Below are 5,410 nucleotides of genomic sequence, written 5' to 3' on the forward strand. Positions count from 1 at the left end.
TCTTTTTATGGATATATGGTTTCATTAATATTCAATAAACACGTAAGAGTAGAATAGCCTAATTATACAGTAGCTACATATTTAAGAAAATGCCAAGTTCTTTTGCAAAATGGTTGTCCTATTTTACAACCACACCAGCATTGTAGGAGAGTTCAAGTTCCTCCATATCCTTCCCAACACTTGATGTGATCAGTCTTTTTCATTTTAGCCACCTCAGTAGGTATCTCGTTGTGGTTTTAATTTGCATTTCCCTGATAACTAATGATATTTAGTTTATGGCTATGCTTCTAAAATTTAATTTTTTATGGAAATGTAAAAATTTACTTATACATATGGAATTTAAAAATCCTATTTGGTATTCTTAAGATAGATGCCTAATTCTGAATGAAAATATTAGTTGTTTTACTATGTATTCTGAAGTGTAACGTCAAATAGGAAAATCTGTTTCTTTTGCTTTCTTATGTAGTTCATAGGACTTTCTAGGAAAATAACATGCTTTTAGTGTAACGTTTAAGAACTCTTTAATGAACCTATAAACATAAAGACTTTCTCCTGTTTCAAACTAAATGTTTTATAGTTTTACTTTTTAAATTAAGATATAAAATTCATTTCGAGTTCATTTTTGTGCACGGTGAGATATATTGATTGAAGGTTAGTTTTTTGCTTATGATTCCAATTTCTTGGATAAAATGTCTTTCTCCACTGTATTTCTTTTGTGCTTTGTGGAAAAATAAATTATTCATATATGCGGGGTCTATTTCTGACCCACTCTCCTAGTCTATTAATATATTTGTATGTCTTTGCATCAGTATTACACTGCCGTAATAACTCTAACTTTACAATAAGTTTTAAAATCAGGTAGTGTTAGTCTTCCTACTTTAACAAGATTTTTTAAGTTGTTTTGGCTCTTTTGTATCCTTCGCATTTCTATTGAATTTTAAAATCTTCTCCATTTCACAAACAAAAATTCTGCCTGTTTTTAATTGCGATTGCATTGAATCTAGATCAATTTGTAGAAAATTAACATTTTAACAACATTCCATTTTCCAGTTTATGTACTCAGTATATCTCTGGATTTTTTTAGGTCTCTTAAATTTTCTGTCAGCAATGTTTTTGAAGTTTTACTATACAGACCTTGCCTATCTTTTGTCAGATTTATCCCTAAGTATTTTATATTTTGGTGATATTGTATATTTTTACTTCAATTTCTGATTGTTTATTAGTTATATATAGAAATACAATGGATTTCTGTATATTTTTCTTGTAGATTTTTTTTTTTTTTTGTATATGTCATCAAATACTCTACCTAGATAGTTACGATGTCTGTGAATAAGGAAAGCTTTACTTTTTTTTCCCTCTCTGGATGCTTTTTATTTCTTTTCCTGGTCTTACTTCACTGGACAGAATTTTTAGGATGATGTTGGATCAAAGTTGTGAAAGTTCTGAATAACACTGAGGGCTGTGTGACTGATCTCATCAACTTAGCTTCCTCAAAGCCTCCTGGTTCTTGCTTTCCAGATATTCATTATAAAGCCCTGGTTCTGTATTTGGCAATAATGTGGGCATAATAGAACTCCTTAAATGTCTGCTTCTGTGTCAGGTACTCTGTTCAGTAGCCTCTGCATATTACGCCATTTCATCTTCAAAAGAGCTGCATAGAGAGAGAGCTTGCACAATGCCTACCACTTAGCATGGGGCCTGAAGCTTATTAGGTACTCGAAAAATATTTACTTAAGAGATGAATGAATATTTGTTTTGCTATCTCTATTTCCTATGAGAAAATAGGTCATTAGAGAGGTTAAGTAACAGACTCAAGAGCAGTGGTAAAACCAGGATACATATGAAATTTCTTTGAATTCAGACCCTATGTTGACAGCCTTGCCTCAGTTTCCATCTTCATTACCTAGATAACTGTTGCTGAGTCATCTGTTGCCCACAGCCCAATGCTCTCAATGATGATATCATAATTCTATGAGGATAATATGGAAGCCGCTATTCACACCCATTTTTTAGCTGAGGGTTGTGCCCACATTGCAACCAACAGGCAGAAATTTTGTAAATGAGTTGATGTTAAAGGAGGATTTACATCAGATGAGTGTATATTTGTATGAGTATGCTTAAATGTTTATTTATCCTCTGAGAAGCTAGGTAAGTATTTTTCGAAGGCTATTCAGTTACCATTAGAAGACTGAGAATAGGTGCGAGAGGATGGGGATGCTGTGGCATTCCCCCACTTCAATCAAGGCAACATTTTTATCTGTAAGTTGATGTTAAAGGAGGATTTACGTCAGATGAGTGTATATTTGTATGAGTATGCTTAAATGTTTATTTATCCTCTGAGAAGCTAGGTAAGTATTTTTCGAAGGCTATTCAGTTACCATTAGAAGACTGAGAATAAGTGCGAGAGAATGGGGATACTGTGGCATTCCCCCACTTCAATCAAGGCGACATTTTTATCTGTATTATATATTAAAATGATACTTCAGATTTTACTTTGAAGGTAATGGATGGATGGATAGATTTTAGATAAGTGGATAGATAATTGCAACAATAAAACATTTACAAAATTTCTGCCTTAAGGATAGCCCCGGATTTATTTTTTTAGGAATTCTTCAAATAAAATGTAAAAAATATGGAATCAAGTTCTTCTATGACTGACTCAGTAAAAATAAAACCAGCATTATGTACAATTAATTATTAATCGAATGCCTCTTTTCAAAAATATTTGTAACAGGCTCTACTCCACCCCTCAGCCTGCCCCATCTCAGTCCACAAGGAATAGCTTGTCACTTGTCATTACCACAATAAGACAGGTGAGAAACTTAGCCCTTCCTCTAGGGTATGACTACCTTAAAAAAAATTTCTTTAAGCTTCTGAAGGAAGGTGTGAGAAAATGCATGAATCGAGGTCAGGTTTACATTTCTGCTGTCAACGATCAGCTAATTGTTGAGACTCAGTTATCCTCATTGCTAGTTATTAAATCATTAAGGGTCAAAAGTCGATTCATCCTCACAGTGATCAGTGCAATTCAATTTTGTTTTTCAAATGATGAATAAAATATTTGAAACTACAAGATCTTAATATATCTAACAAATTATCACTTTTTTAGAAGGAGCTCACAGCAGAGCCATAATTGATAACTTTAAAAATAATTCTTGTCTACAGCCATGCCACCCTGAACAAACCCGATCCCGTCTGATCTTGGAAGCTAAGCAGGGTCGGTCTTGGTTAGTACTTGGATGGGAGACCACTTAGGAAGACCAGGTGCTGTAGGTGTAAAAAATAAAAAATAAGGGATTGTAAACTGACAAGGTCTTTGCAATCTGTGAGGTCAACCAAGGGTTGCCTCACCTAAAAAAATAATAATAATAATTCTTTGTTTACAGATACCAAGCATCTTCGCTAATACATACTTAATGACTTTATATATTAACGGCCTCAAGTTCATTACTAATGAAACAGAGAGGTACACTGAATTTCACCATGCCTCATAGTAAGATGTATAGGTTAAATTGCTTTCAGCAACGAGTTTCAGAAACCCACTTCTATTTACCTTAAATAATAAGAAAGTATATTATTTCTCATGAGAAGAACTCTAGAATAATGCAGTGGATACAATATCTCACTCATCATAGAGCCTTTCTCAACTGATCTCCAGAGAATCTGCCCATGGTGCCCTAAGTCATCTGTTGAATAAAATGAATTAACTTTTCTCCTATGCATGTAGAACAGTATAACAACCACCCTTGAGAGAATTAAGAAAATAGCTACATACATCATTTTCTTCATTCAGCAGTTCCAAAGAAGAGCCCCAGTTGAAGAAGGCTGAATAGTCTGGCTTCTCCCCATCCCAAAATGACTTCCTTTGTGACTGATTGCAAGTTACATCAGCAGTTCCTAGCATTACATTCAAACATGACAAATTTTAGGGGGGAAAACAGCCTCTTCCCTTTGACTGTTTCTTAGAAATAAGGACGTAAGAAGCCCCCGTAACACTTTCCTTCACATCTTATTGATCTGACAGTAAATTCATTGAATCTAAAATACGTTTGCATAATGAGCTCCAAGGGAGAATCAAACATCTCTTGCAGTTTACTAAATCCTCAGGTGCCACTACTTTTCTCAGAATGGTATGTATATAGGCTATAAACCATAAACCAGTGCTATGAAATGAAAAATGTGCCACAACTATTATTTTTGAGTATATTAGCAATAAACATGCCTCTGAATACAAAGTCTAGGGTTCATTACAAGATAGTATAATTTGTGTGTTTTTTACTTTTGCCAATATGCAGTTGCTGCAGCTGCATATGACTTAAACCACAAGGACATCAATATACTGAAAGGTTTAAGCGCAACTAAAAAAAGAAAATTCCAGAATTTGAGATTAGAAGTCCTCTTTAAAAGTTGGCAGCAATGACTCAATTCTTATACCTTGTTAAACCATGAGTATATTACGAGAGATTCGTGATTTTTGACTTCCATCCATGTATGGAATATATATGTATACTTCCATCTCCCCACTTAAGCTAACGATGTCTCAAATGGAATTAAGGTGCAGATAAGAGAACCTGCTCAACTTACTTTATAGAGAAGAGGATTCATGGCAGAATGTCAACTGGATTATAGTTTTCTTTGAAGAATTGAACAGAAAGACTCTCGCTAGAGCAGAAGCAGGCCAATTCAGAGACTCTTGTTATCAGCGAGCCAATTATTGAATTGAGAAATTGCTGCTACTACTGCCAGCTCCAAAAACTCAAAATGGTATTTGTATATGTGGACTTTCTTAATGTTACATTGTTCTACCTGCCTCGATATCTGGAGATTAAGGTACAATCCTATTCCTCTACTTCTAATCTGTAACTGCTGTAAATCAGAGGTGGATCTAGTCCCAGTTTTTTTCCTTTAACTTTTTAAAATGTAATGTCTCCTAATATATCTCATTCTAGAGTCAGAACCAAAATGAAGTTATATAGAATTCTCTCCATCAAAATTAGTTTAAACTTAAACATCCTCTGGTTTTTCTCAACATTAAGTGACTTTTCTCTTAAAGACATAAAATTTCTTGCTCTCTTAGTGTATATCTTTCCATAATCCTTATCAACTTCTCCTCCACCCTCTCTGCCTGACAGAAAAAAAATACAGAGGCGAAGTGTCGGGTGGAGGGACAGTGTTTTCTTTCCAGTGCTCTTTGCAGTTCTTAATTTCCTTGTCTTCACATAAACATGGAAAAGGATTTTTTCCGTGTACCAAAAGCGTGGCATTTTAATTGCGCCTCTTTCCATTTAGAAGGTATCAATTCTCTAGCCTCTAAAAGACAAGAAAAAGTATTTCCAACTTCCAAAGCTAGTTCCAACTGCTCACGATCGGGCTATAGATTATGACATTTTAAAACACAGCACTTTATTTA

At 34.3% G+C, this 5,410-nt stretch overlaps 1 pseudogene; it reads left to right on the forward strand.

The window, feature by feature from the left end:
* The first annotated feature begins 3,157 nt into the window (after positions 1 to 3,157).
* On the forward strand, positions 3,158 to 3,276 carry LOC112478649 (annotated as a pseudogene).
* Positions 3,277 to 5,410: the final 2,134 nt, after the last annotated feature.

This window comes from Pteropus alecto, unplaced genomic scaffold (assembly GCF_000325575.1).
Source record: "Pteropus alecto unplaced genomic scaffold, ASM32557v1 scaffold61, whole genome shotgun sequence".
NCBI classification, from domain to species: domain Eukaryota; kingdom Metazoa; phylum Chordata; class Mammalia; order Chiroptera; family Pteropodidae; genus Pteropus; species Pteropus alecto.